Genomic DNA, 18,693 nt, shown 5'->3' on the forward strand with positions numbered 1-18,693 from the left:
AGATTGAAAGACAATGATATGGAACTGATGGGCCCTGGAGAAACACACTTTTCCCCAATATTCCTCAATAAAAAAAGAAGGAAAGAAAGAAACAGATGTTATTGATGGTGTTGTATGTTGATTTGGGGGAAATATTAATGCCTAAAGGATTCCTCTTCTCACCAGCTATCTCTCATGTAGTGACATAATGATATTAAAATTAAGTCAGATTTTTAAATCATATACATAAATATGTAAACAGCGCACATAAAATATGTAAACACACACATAATATATGTAAACAGCATGAGCAAGACGAAAAGTCATGACATGGGAATTATTCTAGAACAAAATAAATGGTAAAAAAAAGAAATGTTTATAACATTTAAAAGTCAACAAATAACCCACCCTAGAAAAAACAACTCCCCAGTATTATTTCAGTTGGTTGGTTTTACAAGTCTTCACAGCAGTCATCACTGCCACTCTTCTGCAAGACGATGGGACAAGGTAGCCACATTCTGAAAAAAGTGGGAGTTTCCTAGAAATATTTTACTATTTAGATGTGATTTTAATGCAAACTGTATGATAGAATGGAATATAGCATCAATGAAACTTTTTAAATTATTTAGAAATTAAATCCAAATAAAATCTCTCATGGAAATAATGGCCTTGCTCAAAGTAGTCAGAATTAAATCTATTTAAATGTAGAACTGGGTAATGCTAAAAAGTTATGTGGCTAAAGAATAGAAGATAGAAATGGGCCTCTCTAGATGCTTCTGGAAGTAACATCACAATGACTACCCAAAGAGAACCCAATTTTAGTTCAAACTTGTACTGGCTGGTGATGGTGGGACTGGAAAAACTACATTTGTGAAACATCATTTGACTGGTGAATTTGAAAAAAAGTATGTAGCTACTTTACCTTAGGTGTTGAGGTCCATCCCTTGTGTTCCATACCAACAGAGAACCTATTAAGTTCAATGTATGGGATACACCTAGTCAGGAGATATTTGGTGGACTAAGAAATGGCTATTACATCCAAGTCCAGTGTGCCATTATAATGTTTGATGTAACTTCAAGAGTTACTTACAAGAATGTGCCTTACTGGCATTGATATCTGATACGAGTATGTGATGACATCTCCATTAGTCTGTGTGACAACAAAGAGGATGATAAGGAAGGAAAGTTAAGACAAAATCAGTTGTTTTCCACTGAAAGAAAGAAGAATCTGAGGTACTACCATGACATCTCTGACAAAAGTAACTACAGCTTTGAAAAGCTCTTCCTCTGGCTTGCTGGAAAACTCATCAGAGACCCTAGCTTGGAGTTCATTACCAAGCCTGCCCTTGCCCCACTGGAGGCTGTGATGGACCCCGCTCTGGCAGCACAGTAAGAGCATGACCTACAGGTTGCTCAGACCACTGCTCCCGCAGACAAGGACCACAACGTGTGAAAGCTGGGGCCCAGCGTCAGAAGTCTAGTTTTATAGGCCACTGTCCTGTGATGTCTGTGGCGCAGCGTTTGTCTCTTTATTACATAGCTAAGCAGAAAATATGCTTAATCTTTAGGATGCTGAAGGAGATGAATGGATTTCGGGGTGAATGTAGCAGTTAAAAAATACCTTCATTTTTCAGACATGCATATTTAGCTGTTTTGGAATGCAGTTGTTTTCTTATTGAGTTTCAAATATAAGACTTCTACAGTCACATCATAATATTCCGTGGTGAAATCTTGTTTGTTACTGTCATTCCCATGTTTTTTCATTTAGAGTCAGAATAAAGTTGTATTTCAAATATCTGAAAAAAAAAAGATAAATGCATTAAATTAGATAATGGAAAAATAATATAACTCACGTCAATCAAGAGGTTGAGGGGAGGAGAGTTAGGAGAAAATTTGAGTGTTAATATTCATATCAGGTATTAAATCTCTACTGCCTGTAATGAAAACATTAAGTTTAAAAATATGACACCACTCTTAAAAGCTTTTAATAACTTGTCTTTTTCTCTTTCTTACGCTATTATTTTAGAGAGTAATGTCTCATTTTGAAGAAACATATATTTGAAGTTTTACTTTCACAATAGCTTCACTTTTAAATTTAAATATATATGTACGTATTATGCATATATGTGTATACATAGATCTATTTACCTATATTTATTTGCTATCAATTTATCGTTTTACTTAACTGCAATTTTATCATTCTAAATATGATCCAGATATCTCTCTACCTATCATCTATCATCTGTCTATCTATCTATCATCATCTGACAGCTATCATTCTAAATATTTAAACTCATTGTCATTATAATTTGTGCATATTTGGTTTAAATATAATGAGACTGATATTTCCTAAAAAAGTCATAGAGATGTTAACAGTGATTAATCCAAGATAGTGAGAATAAGATGAATGTTATTCTTTTATAATTCTCGATATTTATTTATTTTTAAATTTTAAATTTAAACACTTTATTTTTGAAATAATTGTAGACTCACATGAAGTTTAAGAAATAACAGAGAGAGATCTCCTGTGCCCTTCACCCACTTTCCCCCAATAGCAACATCTTGTAACACTGGAGTATAAGACGACAAGCAGGATATTGACATTGATATGGTCAAGAAGGAGAGTATTCCCCTCACCACAAAGATCCCCCATTGTGCCCTGGTAGAGCCACACTCACTCCTTCCTGCCCTATCTGCTCCTTAACCCCTGTAACCATTAACCTATGCTCCATTTTAGTTCTTTTATTATGTTGAGAATGTTATGCAAATGCAAAGATACAGTATTTAAGCTTTGGGGATTATTGGCTTTTTTTACTCAACATAATTCTCTGGAGATTCATACAGGTTGTTACATGTATCAATAGTTCATTTGTTTTTGTTGCTCAGTAGTATTTCTTTCTTTCTTCTTTTTTTTTTATTAGTTTCAGGTGTACAAAACAATGTAATAGTTAGACATTTATAATTTATATCCCTCACACAGTGATAACCCCCCTCCCGCAATCTACTAGCCCTCTGACATCGTACACAGCCCTTACAATTGCACTGTCTCTATTCCTAATGCTGTACTCCGCTTCTTGTAACATATATATATATATATGTTATAAAAATATATATATTTGCTATTAATTATAGTTATATATATATGCTATTAATTATATATATATATATATATATATATATATATATATATATATATATGCTATTAATTATAGTTAATATTCATTATTATTCAGCTTCAGCTTCAGGTGTACAGTGCAGTAATCAGGCATCTACACCATCCCTGAAGTGGTCTCCCTAATGAGACAAGTGTCCATCGGATACTCTATAAAATCTTTACAACATTGTTGATTATATTCCCCAAACTGACTTTTGTATCCCACTGGCAATCTTGTGGTTACCAACTGTTCTTTCTAATCTCCTCACCTTCTACATCATCCCCACCCTCCACCCCCACTCTTTACTTGTGGGAATGTGTAATGGAAACAGTACATTCACACTATGAAATACTACTGTAAATCAGAAATAACCTCAGTAGTATCTCATAGTGTGGATGTACTGTTTCTATTACAGGTTCCCACTAGTAAAGACTGAACAGGCTTCCCTCCATCACACCAGCATTTGGTGTCATCAGTTTTTTTTAGTTTTTTTTTTAGCCATTCTAAAACACAATGATATCTCACAGTAGTTTTAATTTGCATTTCCTCCTAGCTAATGATGTTGAACATCTTTTCACATGCTTCTTATGTTGCTATACTCTTTGGGTAATGTTTCTTCCTGGGTTTGAAAGTTCTTTATAAATTTTAGATGCTGGTCCTTTGTCAGATACATGGTTTGAAAATATTTTTTCCCAGTTTTAAGCTTGCCTTTTCAACCTCTTAACAGAATCTTTCATAGACCAAACATTTTTAATTTTGATTAAGTCCAATGTATCAAACTTTCCTTTTGTGACTCATGTTTTTAGTGTTAATAAGAACTCCGTGTGCCTGGTACAAGATCCTGAAATGTTTTTTCCTAATTTTTATCCAAAAGTTTTATAGTTTGTGTTTTACATTTAAATCTATGATTCATTTTGAGTTAAATTTTGAATAAGGTGTCAGTGTTTCTTTTTATTTTTATCTTTCTCCCTCCTTCTCTTCTTTCTTCTTTTCTCTCTCCTTTCTTTTCTTTCTTTTTCTTCCCCTGAAGTTATGTAATTGGTCTAACACCATTTGTTGAAAAAGCTATCAATCCTCATTTAGATTGCTTTTTCACTGATGTCAAAAATCAGTTTGACATGCTTTTGTTGGTCTGTAGCTGTGTTCTCTATTTTGTTCCTTTGATTTATGTGTCTATCCATCAATCATACCATGTATTAAATATAAGTAATGTAGTTCTATAATAAATCTTGAAGTGAATAAAGGAATTTCTCTTATTCTTATTTTTAAAAATTGTTTGAGCTATTATAGTCTGTCTGCCTTTAGATAAATTTTAATGGAACTTGGACTATATATAAAAATATTTTGCTGTTCATTTGATAAGAGTTGTGTTAAAATATATTGGTTTGGGTAAGACAAACACCTTTATTATGTTGAGTCTTCCAATCCATCAATGATTTGTTTCTGTCAATTTATTAGGATTTTCTTTGGTGTATTTCACCAGTGTTCTATAGTTTTCAGCATAAATGCCCTGTACATGTTTTGTTAGATTTTAAACCTAAGTGTTTCTCTCTCTCTCTCTCTCTCTCTCTCTCTCTCTCTCTCTCTCTCTCTCTTTCTCTCTCTCTCTCGAGCAATTGTAATTAGTACTATGCTTTTAATGTTGGTTGTTATTGCTAGAATATAGAGATACAAATTGGTTTTTGAATGCTTATCTTATATTTTATGACCTTGTTGAATGTACTTATTAGTAGTCTTGGAGGTTGGTTTCTTTATGTTTGGTTTTGTTTTTGTTCTGTTGATTCCTTGGGAATCTATTAGATGTGGCATATTGTGAGAAGTCCATTGGGCTTGCAATGTGGGTCTATGTTGAAGCACATTTTGCACAAATATTGAATCTTCCAATGCAAGTATCCCCAAGCTAAGCAGTCCTGAACAAATGAATCTAACTTTTGTATCAACTGGTTTCAAAATTCTTTTTCAATAATAGTCCTCACATTTTATTCAAGTTTTAATCTAGAAAAATCCCATGTATTAGTAGACGTAAGCCATGTATTGTATTCAGGAAACATACTAGTCCTCTCTGACTCCCCTAACAGTTACATAGCTGCTTCACAATTTCTTCATTCCTACAGAAGCTCTACCTCCTTCACCTTGGTTTAGAATGCCCATGCCATTAGGGTTCATTCACATTCTATGAGGTGAATGTAGCAGGTTACTGTTAGTGCATTATTTCTGTGATCTCTCTTGGATCACAATGTTTAAGCCCAGAACCTAAAAATTTCAAAGGGAAAATAACTGTGAATGTCAGCATCACAAATGGACTGCCTGGCAAAGCATTTCTTTTTCTCTGCATTTTCCCATAAATGTTCTTCCTCATTCAGTTGTAGAACTCTTTGACTATTTAGTTATCTGTAAGAAGTTAGATATTTTTTAAAGGAGACATTTTTAGAAAATGCGATTATAATACTTTACTGCAATTACTGTATGAATTTGATGAGTCATTTACATTAAGCAAACTATGATATAGCTTTTGAAAACGCCAAAGGGTGATATAAGATTAGGTTCCGTATGCTTGAAAATGATTTCTCATGTAGTTAGAAAACATCAAGGGAATGAAGAGATATTATGCAAGAAAATGTGCTATCCATAGCAACTAATTGTAGCATCTTAAATAAAGAACAGATTATGCGTACCATTTAAATGCAACATATTATATAAGAGGACACATATTCCAAACATTTCAATAATGTAAACATTACATCACTTTGTTACCCATATAGAATTAGGAAAGGTTCAGCTCTTATTTCCTATGAGGCCCAGAGTATTCAGCAAGAAGGATGATTCTTCACTTCCGCCTTGTATTTGAGCCATGGTAACTGAAAAAAATCTCACCATGTGGCACCTATCCTGTGAGCTGTATTCATGTTCTCCAGCATAGAGAGACAGATGTCCACATTACAAAAAATAAAAATAAAACATACTTTCCATACTGTCGTGCTTATTTCCTAAGTGCAGAAAACATGATTTCTGTTCAGAGAAGCTCTGAAATAAGTTTGTCCTGGAATAATTTTGTTTACATTCAAGTTAGAAATAATTACACGAATATCTGGAAGTTTTATGTCAGGTTAAAATTCATAAATTAACTTTTGTGATCACTCTGCTGTCATATTTTACTTCTGAACAAATCGTTTAAAATTGAACTGATTATTCATGTCTGTGTTCAAGAGCTAAAATTTGCTTCTCAGAAACATTAAAAAAATTAAATCGACTGATTCCTGATAATTTTTTTCATCCCATCTTATTATTCATTGGATAACCTTAATATCAATGTTCTAATATGGTCTCTAGGTTTCTATTGTCTATTTTATATATAATAAAATGCCACTATGTATATTTTATGATTCTTTGCTTCAGTATAAATATGTCCTGTTCACTTTTATTCATTTAGGTGGAGAGAGAGGGGGAGAAGAAACTCTCTTAATAAGGACATATGGATTCTAGTTTTACCCTATATCATTGTAACATTAGACAAAGCACATGAGTTCATTGAGTCTCCTTTGTTTTATTTGTAAAATGGTCATATCCTGCTAGATATTTTTCCAGCTTCAAATACTCGCATATAATTTGTGTATATTTATATTTATGGTTTGTTTATGCTTAGTGTTATATTATTATTTAATAATTGTTTCTTAAATGAAATTCCTTGTTTTACTCTTGATTGTCTCATAACATTTCTCAAAAATATATTTAGGATTATGGCCAGTCAAAAAGTCTTAAAATTAGACATCTCTCTTGGTGGGTGTATGTTTATGTGTACTTTGAAATTCTGCTCAAGGAAGTGTTTAAATGTACTTAATAAAGAACATGATTTCTGAGATCTCTCTACATGATATTTAAAAGATAATTTTAAAATTATAAGTTAAACTAGCTAAAAAAACACATTTCAAGAAACAACATTTTTTGAATATTCAGAATAGAAGGATTGCTTCTGGCTGGAGAGATCAAGGAAGGTTCATGGAGAATATTTTTTATTTTTCTGTCTATGCTTAGAAACAAGAGAATTTGACATCATCAAATACCATACACTGACTAATAAGAAGAGAAGTAATAGTTTTGGGGTCACATATTTCCTTGCTCTGCAAGTCAGAGTTGCAAAGAAAATGCATTTTGCCGTGTATAATGTGCACTTTTTTGTCCAAACTTGTAAGGAAAAAATAAGGATGTGCATTATACTTGAGTAATACTAATTCTGTATCTGTATAAATGTTTTAATTCTTTTATTTATGCTTATAAGTTAAAAGTGTAACTCTAGAAGTCAATAATGATATCCTTATGCAAAATAATACCCTGGAACACAACAATCAGGTTTGTTGAATTTAGGACTAACTTGCATTGACAAAGAGTTCTTGGCTTTCTATGATGCATAAATATCATAAGTTTGTTACCAGTATATAAAATTTCTTGTATTTTGTATCTGTTCTTATGATTTGTAATTATTGGTTACGTAAAATTTCTTGTACCATAATATGTTAAAAAATAAACGCTAAAATTCCTTTATAATACAAAAAACAAGTACCTTAATGTAAACAAATAAACATTTGAATTAAAAAATTAAAACGAAAGATTTTTTTCCTGAAAGTTTGAGTCAAAAATGTGGGTGCATATTATACACAGAAGCACATTACACATGGTAAAACACAGTAGTTTTTTCATGTGTCTAAAACTTTATTGTATGAAATCAACACATTGTGTACCTTAAACTTATGCAATGTTATATGTCAATGATATCTTAATAAAGCTAGAGAGAGAAATGAAAAAATAGCTAAAAGAAATATAAATAAGGATAACGGTATTAAGAATATAATACAGTTATGTTTTTCCTTTTTTTTTTGAGAAATAATTGACATACCTCACTGCATATATATTTTTTAAAGTAATTGCGGTTTTTGCAATTCTTAACCTTTTAAACCACAATTACTTTTTTTTTTTTTTTTAAGCGTGCTTTTTCCAGGACCCATCAGCTCCAAGTCAAGTAGTTGTTTCAATCTAGTTGTGGAGGGCGCAGCTCACAGTGTTCATGCGGGGATCGAACCGGCCATCCTGGTGTTACGAGCCTCAGGCTCTAACCAACTGAGCTAACCGCCACCCCCAATCACTGTATAATTTTAAGGTGTTCAGCATGATGGTTTGATTTACATACATTGTGAAAAGAGTCCCACAGTAGGTTTAATTAACATTCATCATCTCCTATAGATACAATTAAAAAAAAAAAATTCTCCTTGGGATGAGAACCTTAGGATCAACTCTCTTAAGACTTTTCATGTATATCACACTTCAGGGTTAACTATAGTCGTGATGTTGTACATAACATCCCTAGTACATGTTTATCTTATAACTGGAAGTCTGTTCCTTTTGACTGGCCTCCTTTAATTCTTCCCCATTTCACCTCTCATCTCTGGTTAGGACAATCTACAATCTGGTCTCTGTTTCTGAGGGTTTTTTTTTGTTTTGTTTTGTTTTAGATTCTATATATAAGTGAAATTATACAGTATTGTCTTTCTATGCCTGACTTATGTTACTTAACATAATGTCTTCAAGGTCCATCCATGTTGTTGCAAATGGCAGGGGTTCCTTAAATTTTTTGGCTAAATAATATTCCACTGGATATATGTACTACAACCTTTTAATTTATTCATCCATCAATGGACACTTAAGTTGTTTTCGTATCTTGGCTATTGTAAATACTGCATCTGTGAACATTGGGATGCAGATTTTTTTTTTTTTTTTCAGTTTTGTTTCCTTTGGATATATTCCCAGAAGTGAAATTGATGGATCATATGGTAGTTCTGTTTTTAACTTTTTGAGGAAGGTCCATACCGAACAATTCTAGCTCTGTCATACTTTTGTAACTGAATCACAGTTTTTCCTTTTTGCTCTGCTAGCGCTAAGACTGCAATGCATGTAAAATGAGTGCCAGAACTCTGCTTGTAGACTAATTAGAAATATTCAAATGACTGTACGGAATTTCTTAAATCCCTAAAAACATAGGAATCTCATTCTTTTAGGCTTGGAACAATAAATTAGCTCACAACAGGTTAATCATAGGGGATTTTAGGATATTCCAGTATCTCATAGAACCAGGATTAAAATTACAGCCAGCCTTGATGCAGAGGCCTAGAACCAGCCAGCTGGGGTCCGACGTGGGTGTGTTTGTCTCTGCTTACTGAGCAGGCATCCCAGTGTCAGCACCATGCCTGTTTGTGATGGGTAATGAATGAGGACACTAACAATCACTTCTACTCCATGAGACTCTCCCACCTGCTTTTCTCTGTGTGCTTGTTTCATTCTCTGCTATTCTTTCTAGAAACTGATTCATTCCTATAGCGGCACATGATTAAATATTTAAAAATCGAACACCTACTTTTTTTCCGGATTTTTGCTTTTGACAGGAGAAATATTTAAGAACTATATAGCTGTTGGGCCTGAAATAATAAAAAGCAGGGTAGATAAAATAGCTCATGGAAATCAACAAATGTGAGACAGAATTATGATCCAGTAATATTCACCTGGAGTGATTGATATTTGACAGAAGAACCAAAATTATAGCCCAGGCAAAAACTGAAGACTAAGGAATTAGAACAGGAGTTCCACACTTTTTCTTATATGGCCAAACAGTAAATACTTCAAATTGTGTATGCCACATATGGTCCCCATAGCATATCCTTCTTTGTTTTATTTTATGACCATTTCAAAATGAAAACATATTTTCATGTCTAAGGCAAGAAAACATATTCTCATGTCTAAGGCAATGCAAAAACAGACTGCAGGTCAGATGGAGCCATCGTTTGCCTACCTCTGATTTAGGCAAAGCCCCAGGTCTTGGAAACAACCTTGAGTAAAAGCAGAAAATGAGAAAATGGAAGAGCTTGCTTCACACTGGGTCTCAGAAACTCTACCTGATACTGTTTTGTGCTGGGAGATGTTTAACAAATGGCTTAAAAACAAAATAAAAACAAACAAACAACAAAAATAAAAACCAGAGAAAACAAAACAATAAAAAATTAATTGTTAATGTTTGCCAGTTTTATTATCTCTGGGATCAAATATTCACTGCTATCTTTGAGCCAGTTTCAACCAGTTCACCAGAAGAAGCTGTCAGGTTTTCAGAAGGTTTACAACCTGGTTAGCTATTCTGGGATATTTATACCACAGAACCTGACAAACACTACAAATCCAGTCTTCCCCCCGCCCCCCCCCCCCGCCCCAAAGATCTGGTTGGTAAACATCTGCCAACACACCACTAAACTGCTCTTCTGTGGATGATATTTAAGCTATCAACTCGAGCTCATTGAATGTGGAGTTGATAAGTATGCACTGTAGTTTGTCATTACATAGTATTTGCACCATAGAGATACAACAGGTACAAATAACCTCAACAGAAAAATAGATAACGGTAAAATGTAATAAACTCATTTAGAAGTGGTAAGTTTTAAGTTGTTATTTTCCTTGTTTTCAATGTAATTTATTTTATTGTAGTTTGTATAATATAATATCGATTAATGTTTAGCAACTTGCTCCAAGAATCCCTGAAATATAGTAATTGGTTCCAGACAATCAGTGTGAGCTGCTCCAGCACACGACTAAATGTTTGACACCTATAGACGACAGAGGGGTGCTTCTTACTAAAGGTCTTTTGAGGACTGGAATACAGGCAGAGAAGTTTGGGGACTAGACTTCAAATTTCTCCCAAAATAAAGCATGGCTTTAGTAGCACAAAAATGACTAGAGGAAATACTTGAGAGTAGTCACAGAGAAGAGGAACAAGAAAAAATGGAGGAGACTTTCCCTGAGATATAATTGGAAGGGAAGGGGCTTGAGAAGGACAAGGGGTTGGGTGGGGCTTCTGAAGGTTTCACTTGTGTAGATGGATGGACGTCAGCCATGTATGATTTTAGGACTAATATGAAATCATTGCCATTACAAGCTCTTCCAGCCTATAGATATTTGGGTTCTATCTGAGGGACACTTTACAGTTTATATAGATCTTTCCTTTATATATTTTTCATTCTTATTTGTTGGGTGAAAATACAATCAGAAAGGCCAAGTGACGTGTGTATGCCAAGAAAGTTGTATCTTATGGAAAAAAACAATTTCCTGCTAAACTTTTCTTTTCACTTGTCTTCTTTGAATTTATTTTGAGTTATGACAAATTTAAACTGATGTTATTGAAGTCTCTCAAGACAATTTCAGTGTTTTGCTTTTGATTTTTTCCTCTGTATTGTGAATCAAACCTTGCAGCAAAGTTCCTTAATGAAACTGGATGCAATCTAACAAAGATGAATACAATAGCAGTTCAGAAAGCAAAGATGTTTCTGTAGGCACCACGCTGAATGCAATCAGATTATTGCCACTGTCTGATTCAATTTGATAAGGGAAGAATGTACGGCAATGACCTGTAGCAGCCAGCTGAAGCAGTGACATCCAAAGGCTCCTGCTGCCTGATAAATTTTCCTATTAAAAACAGGCACATATCTGTTAAATCTGAAGTGACTACAGACGTTTTTTCTGGAAACTTGGGTAGTGGACAGCGGCTGGTACATGGAAACCGATATTAGAGATATAATTAAGTATATCAGAAATGTATGGTACTACGATATATGTTAAGTAAAATAAAACAAAGCAAGAAACCTCCAGTGAAAGAGATACACTGTCCTTTAATAGCCAATTTTAGTATTTAGCACTTGTCTTAGTAGAAAATCCTCTCTCAAATTAACTCAATTGTTCGACCAAATATGTTTCATTTGGCCCCATTAAGGATGATGAGAACATTTGTTGGTTAAATATGTATTCCTCCCTTGGAAGACCATTATTAGCTGTTGAGCATGGCATTATTTGTAAATAACTCCATTTTATGTAATAATAGCAGCTCTAACCAAAAATTTTTTGAAGCTCAAAAAACTCCTAAACGTAGGCTTAATTTCCCATTTTGAAAGAATGTCAGTCATGTATACCTTTTTTCTGACTATGCTTAAACAAATTTCTTCCTCAACCTTCTTACTAAATACATAATATATATTGATGTCTCTTTATATTTTCTGTTTTATAAACAAATACAGTCATGTTTTCTCAGAAAGTCCCTGATTCTTGGCCCAGTTCCTTAGAGAATTGAATTACTTATGTCACTTTTGTTTTGTTTGTTTTTTACTTCAAATACATTCTGAAAAGATGAGAATTGTGGGTATAAAAATAAAATAGTAGATACTTTAAAAAATGTTAGTCTACATTTATAGATGCTTGTAAGACTGTAAAGAAATACAGAATGTTCAGCTCTGTATAGCAATTTTCCATAGAATCTCTGAAAAATTGGATCAGCACTTGCATTTTAATCTCTATCTAATGACAACATTTAAAAAATACTGGCTGCTTTATGTGAAATTATTTTAAATCTACATAAAACATGTGTTTAGCCAATATACCAAGTCCACAGCAAGTTTCGGTGTATTAAAATCCCATACATTTTAATCTCTTGTCCACAATTAGAAAGTTATGGTAGAAAATAATGTATTATATACAACCAAGCCATATTTTAAGTGACCTGAGGGGGCTGAGTACGTAAATCTTATAAGCAATCTTTTTATTCAGTGAATACATTTTATGTAACTACATAGATTAACCCTGGAAATTAGGTATTGTGTAGTGTCTGGGGTTTGGAAAATGATAGTTAAGGAGCTTTAGGTATTTTCATTTCTATTCATGAGAAAAAGCACATATTTAAACTAAATATTTTCAAAGTAAACTTCCTAAATTCAAATTATTCCAGCCTTAAGAAATGTTGTTATTTAAAGTTTTTATTTCTTACGGTCAGCTTTTAGAGAGCCCACAGAGCTTAGAAATCTATGGCTTGATCAATTTTCAAAAACAAAAATAATAAAACTAAATACATTATTTCTAATGCTCTTTACAGTGTTTGTCCTAATGAAAGTTAGATGCCACATAGATACTTTTAAGTCCCTAGTAGATGATGGATTTATTTTACTATTTTTAGAACAAACGTCCCAGCTATAATAAGGTATAGAGCATGGAAATCACCAAATATACTAATAAAATGGTTGTTTGGGTTGTACTTAACTTCACTTCTATAAATAGTTTTCCTAATACCTAAATGCTTTAGAGCATTATTTTTTATATGTTTCTTCATATAGATTCATAATAAATTTTTAACTCTTATGGAAATTAAGTAATTTGATTAAATTTTAATTAAGACCCATAGGGATCCAAATAAAAAAATTGTCATAGATAAATATGTCAATACAATTAATTATTTTTTCCACTTTAGTAAACATAGATAAAGTCGCTTTGTGAGGATACTTTCATTAGGAAGTTTTCTATTATAGAAAGACAGAGAGAGAGTAATGCTTTTCCTCTTTTATGATTCTCGAATTCTAGCTAGTCTTATAAAACAATTTTTTTTATGAAGTAGTCATATTTCTTCTAATAGCCTTTGTAAATTTCAACTATGCAGTGCATATTTCCTCTATTATGGTTGCATGGTTTTGACATGCCCTAAGCATGGGACTTTTATTAAAACCCTCCATCTTGTGCATAGAACAGATAGAGGACGACATGCCAGGGTTCATAAGGCAGGCTCAGCCCTGGATCTGACAACATGGTTGATGTAAGTAAAAGTCTCAAAGCAGGGCCATGATCAAAGAAATTCAATGTAATAGAAGAGAATGGAACTAAATTTTATTCAACATAATGGCTTGAGCCTGTCAGGGTTGTTTTGGTTAGAATTATATTGGTTGATAGATAGTAGAGCCATCAAGAAAAGCTTATAGAAAGAGGTATGATTAAAGGTAATCCCCAAAAGACAGAAGGAATTTGTACAGGGGTAGGAAAGTGGGAGGATTTCTGTATGCAAGATCAGTAACTGACTAATAAACAATTGTGCAGTGGACGGCATATGATATTTAGAAAAAGAATGACTAACTTGAGTATTGAGAAATTTTATTAAGGAAATGAAATGTGTGAACTGCCCCTTGTTTGGAAACTGGGACTCCAATGGATACTCAAGAATGAAAGGCTTGATTCATTGAAGAACCACAAAGTTTGCTTGAAGTACAGAATCATAGATGTTTATGATAGTCTGGGGTTTAGAGTGCATTTAAGAAAACCCTTTTACTTTACAGGCATGTAAACTGAACCTAGAAAGATAACAGCAATTCCTATGATAATCATGAATGTTTCATACAAACAGTCTGCAACATGTAAAACAGTCCAGAGAGACACTTTGGATCAGGGGTTCAGGAGTTACACTGCCTGGGTTAGGTTCTGTGGGATTATTAGTGGTCCCCTAAAGCTGCCCACATCCTAATACCCCTGAACTTGAAACTGTTTTATCTTAAGTGATAAGTTAAAGATCGTGAGATGAGGGTATTACCCTGGACTATCTGGGTAGAACCAATGTGGTCACTAGGAAGGCAAGGAAATCATATTTGGAGTAGGAAATGGGACATGACCAAGAGATTAGGGTAAGGGCAAGCCTAGGGATACGGGTGGCTTCTCGATGCAGAAAAAGGCAAGGAAATTGATGATCTTGTGTAGCTTCCAGAAGAAACGCAACCTTACCGATACGTTGATTTGAGACTTCTAATCTTTAGAACTCTAGAAGAACAAACGTGTGTTGTTTTAAGTCACTAACTTGTAATTGGTTAGAACAGCCACAGGACACCAATACAGTATCCCAGATGCTGGTGGGGGCAGCCTGAGAGCATAACAAGGAGGGATCTTCTAACTCAGTAACGTGGACCCCACCCAGCACTGTAGTGTGTGCTCCCACCCCTCAAATGCACCTAGGGACTCTTCCCAGCTCTGGCATTTCAAGTTACTTAACCATTTTGTGTTACCTTTTCCTAACCTAAAAGGTAATGATAGAACTTTTTATTTTTAATTTTTTTTATATATATTTTTTGATGAGTTACTCTTTTAAAAGTATGGAGAAGAGTGTTTGGTATAGAGTGAGATGTTTATGGACCTTTATAAAATGCACGCATATTTCCTGATAATTTGAGGGTGCATTTCGTTGTTTAAAGACATATAATACCACAAAGTTACTGCTTTCTGAAACTTGACTCAAGCGCCTAGTGAAATGTAATTATATAAATTTTAGGATTCTGCAAATAAATGCAATTCTTACATTTTGCCTTGAGAAGGCAAGGGAAGTAAAAGCTAAAATAAATGAATGGGACTACATCAAACTAAAAAGATTCTGCACAGCAAAAGAAACCATCGACAAAATAAAGAGGCAAGCAACTGAATGGGAGAAGAGTTTTACAAACAATGCCTCCATTAAGGGGCTAACATCGGAAATACATAATGAACTCATACAATTCAACAACAAAAAAACAAATAATCCAATCAAAAAATGGACACAGGACCTGAAAGACATTTCTCCAAAGAGAACATACAAATGGCCAATAGACATGCAAAACTGCTCAACATCACTAATCATCAGAGAAATGCAAATAAAAACCACAATGAGATATCACTCACACCAAGTAGAATGCCTGTCATAAATAAGACAAATAGTAACAAGTGTTGGAGAGGCTGTGGAGAAAATGGAACCATTATACACTGTTGGTGGAAAAGCAGACTGGTGCAGCCGCTAGGGAAGGCACTGTGGAGGTTCCTCAAAAAATTAAAAATAGAATTACCATATGACCCAGCAATCCCTCTCCTGGGTATCTACACAAAATATCTGAAAACATTTATCCATAAAGACTTATGTGCTCCAATGTTCATTTCAGCTTTATTTACGGTGGCCAACACATGGAAACAACCAAAGTGTCCTTCAATAGATGAATGGATAAAGAAGTTGTGGTATATATACACAATGGAATGCTATTCTGCTATAAGAAAAGATGAAATAACACCATTTGCGACCCCATGGATGGATTTTGAGATGATTATGCTGAGCGAAATAAGTCAGACAGAAAAAGCAGAGAACCATATGAGTTCACTGATGTGTGGTATATAAAACTGAAAACAACAAAAGAAGAAAACAAACAAATGAAGAAACAAAAACTCATAGACACAGACAATAGTTGAGAGGATACCAGAGGATAAGGGGGGAGGGTGGTTCTAGAAGAGGGTGAACGGGGTCAAATATATGGTGATGGAAGGAGAGCTGACTCTGGGTGGTGAACACACAATGTATTCATAGATGATGTATTACAGAATTGTGCACCTGAAATCTATGTAACTTTACTAACAATTGTCACCCCAATAAACTTTAATTAAAAAAAGAAATTTGCCTTGAAAAGGACAAACTAATCAGCTTATTAGAAGAAATTAATAAAAAAGAATAATTTATGTGATTGTGTATTACTAAGACCAAGATACGATTTTCTCGTTTCCTTGCTTACTTCCTTCCTGTTCGTCTGTTTGCTTTCCCATCTTTCTTCCTCCTCTGCTAGGGCTGTCTTACACTCTAACCTACTTCCCTCCCTCCTTTCCTCTCTTCCCTTCTTCAATTTTTCCTTCTCATATATAAGTAGTTGAGGAATGAAACTAGGAACAGATGGAGGAGAAAGAAATAGAAACATTGATAAGACACTTTTTACAATAAAATATGTCACAGACATATTTATAACTCAAACAGTATGATGGATGCATCTACTTCCATATTATATCTCATATATATAAAAGAATGAAGAGTACTTATCTTGTGACAGAGTTGTCCTATTGATAGATCAGTGCTAATTTACCCAAAGTGCTTGCTATTTTCATGCATGCGTCCTAAACCAAACTTTAATTATTCTCTATAAGGGAAGGAGAATATCACATTTCCATTACATTACATCCCAAACTGTTAATTAATTACCTAAAATAATCACCATTTAGTTATCCAATTATTGATTTCTACATGATTTTTAGTCAGTGAAAATATTTAATCAGCCTTCAGATATATATATATATATATATATATATATATATATATATATATATGTATTTGTGTATATATATATACACAAATAATTATTCAAAATGTTATACCCTGGTTTTATTGAAGGTTTTGATTATGTTTTGGTTGGTTATGAGTTTTTAAAACTGTTACATTTTACTTTTTTTTAAACAGCCATACTGAGATGTAACTCGTAATCGTACTATTCATTCATTCTAGGTGTATAATTCATTGGGTTTACTTGTGCAACCATAACTAAAACAAATTGTTGAAATTTTATTATCCACCAAAGAAATTCTATACCCTTTAGCAGTGCTGCCCATTTTCCTCGACCTCACCAATCCAATTCTTGGCAAACATTAATTTACTTTTATTCTCTACAGATTTACCTACTATAGAATATTTCATACAAGTTCTGACCTTTTGCATCTGGTTCTTTCATTAAGCATAACCTTTACCCGAATGCTTTATTTTTGCATATGAATTCAAATTACTGTCTTCACTAGCTTTCAACCTGAAAAAACATATTTCAAATATTTATTGTAAAGTCGTCTGTTAGCAAAACGTTTTGTCAGTTTTTGTTTATCGGGGAATGTTCTCACTTTACCTCCATTTTTTGAAAGATAGTTGTGTTAGCTGTAAGATACTTTTCTTTTTTAAAATTTATTGGGGTGACAATTGTCAGTAAAATTACATAGATTTCAGGTGTACAATTCTGTATTGTATCATCTATAAATCCCATTGTGTGTTCACCACCCAGGGTCAATTCTCCTTCCATCACCATATGTATGATCCCCCTTACCCTCATCTCCCACCCCCCACCCTCCTTACCCTCTGGTAACCACTAAAATATTGTCTGTGTCTATGAGTTTTTGTTTCTCAATTGTTTGGCTTGTTCTTTTGTAGTTTTTGGTTTATATAACACATATCATTATTTCTCTTAGCATTATACTCTCAAGATCCATCCATGTTGTCACAAATGTTCCTATATCATCTTTTCTTATCACCAAATCGTATTCCATTGTGTACATATACCACATCTTCTTTATCCATTCATCTACCAAAGGACATTTTGGTTGTTTCCATGTCTTGGCCACCGTAAACAAAGCTGCAATGAACGTTGGAGCACATGTGTCTTTATGTATAAATGTTTTCAGATTTTTTGGGTAGATACCCAGGAGAAGGATTGTGGGTCATATGGTAATTCTACTTCTAATTATTTGAGGAACTTCCACATTTCCTTCCATAACGGCTGCACAAGTCTGCATTCCCAACAGTGTATGAGGGTACCTTTTTCTCCACAGCCTCTCCAACACTTGTTACTATTTGTCTTGTTGATGACAGCCATTCTGACTGGGGTGAGGTGATACCTCATTGTGGTTTTGATTTGCATTTCTCTGATGATTAGTGATGTTGAGCATTTTTTCATATGTCTATTTGCCATTTGTATGTCCTCTTTGGAGACATGTCTCTTCAGGTCCTCCACCCATTTTTCAATTGGGTTGTTTGTTTTTTTGTTGTTGAGTTTTATGAGTTCCTTGTATATTTTGGATATTAGCCCCTTATCAGATGCACTGTTTGCAAAATTCTTCTCCCATTCAGTTGGTTGCCTCT

The 18,693-nt window shown here is 33.8% G+C and overlaps 1 pseudogene; it reads left to right on the forward strand.

The window, feature by feature from the left end:
- The first annotated feature begins 1,039 nt into the window (after positions 1–1,039).
- On the forward strand, positions 1,040–1,432 carry LOC109457573 (GTP-binding nuclear protein Ran-like; annotated as a pseudogene).
- Positions 1,433–18,693: the final 17,261 nt, after the last annotated feature.

The sequence above is a fragment of the Rhinolophus sinicus genome, chromosome 17 (genome assembly GCF_057876585.1).
Source record: "Rhinolophus sinicus isolate RSI-liver-muscle chromosome 17, RSI-T2T, whole genome shotgun sequence".
Classification (NCBI taxonomy): Eukaryota; Metazoa; Chordata; class Mammalia; order Chiroptera; family Rhinolophidae; genus Rhinolophus; species Rhinolophus sinicus.